This window comes from Copadichromis virginalis, linkage group LG16 (genome assembly GCF_057382275.1).
Source record: "Copadichromis virginalis isolate Kocher_CV1m ecotype Utaka linkage group LG16, C_Virginalis_male_GT1.1, whole genome shotgun sequence".
Lineage (NCBI taxonomy): Eukaryota > Metazoa > Chordata > Actinopteri > Cichliformes > Cichlidae > Copadichromis > Copadichromis virginalis.
The window spans coordinates 33138325-33139155 of record NC_140633.1 but is presented as its reverse complement, the minus strand read 5'-3'; positions in this window follow the sequence as shown (position 1 = coordinate 33139155).

Here is an 831-nt window from a genome sequence, read left to right as displayed (position 1 = left end):
GATGCGCTGCTGCCTGCTTTGTGTTTCTTACTGCATGAATAAATAATGTCTGTTTTTGACTGTTTCACGCGGCGACTTTATTACAGTTTCACTGGCTTCTTTTAGATGTTTATCACTGCGGAGTTGCTCTAGAGGACAAACTTCATCGCTCTTTGTTCGTTCTGTCGTTTACGTTTTTATTTATACAGTATATCTTCCTGCCAAATATTGGTGGGAAGTGACTGCAGATAAACGCTTAAAAGATGTTGGATTCCTGCAGGGATATGCTCCCATTCTGCCACAGGAGCATTACTTATGTCCGGGTGTTTAGATAAGGTCTTACTCAGAGTGTGTGTTCCAGTTTATTAAAGCGGTCCTGAATGGGTTTGAAGTTAGGAGTATTGTGTAGGCTACTCAAGGTCAAATTAAAATATTATCTACAGTGCTGTTCAAAAGTCTTGAGTCACCCCTCATTCCTTTAATATTTTGCAAGAAAAATAGGAAATACATGAGGTGATTTACTGAAACGTGCATGGAAACACAGTATATGAAAGCTATTCTGTTCTAGCAAGCTGGTATTGCATGGTGGATCAAAATATGACAGTAGTTTTTAATTTTTCATCGGTTTTTATAAGATCCTCAACACTGGCTGAAACTCAGTGCCAAACCGTGACAGAGCCTCCACCGTGCTCCATACATGACGACTCGCTCCATCAGACCTGTTGTCACTGATTTTCAGTTAGTTCTTGTGTAATTTGGAACTTATTTTTTTTAGGGCAAGTACTTCTAACACTTATCAGATACAAGATATGGCTTGAATATGAGTGAAAAAGTAGTCAGTTTTGAAAGAAA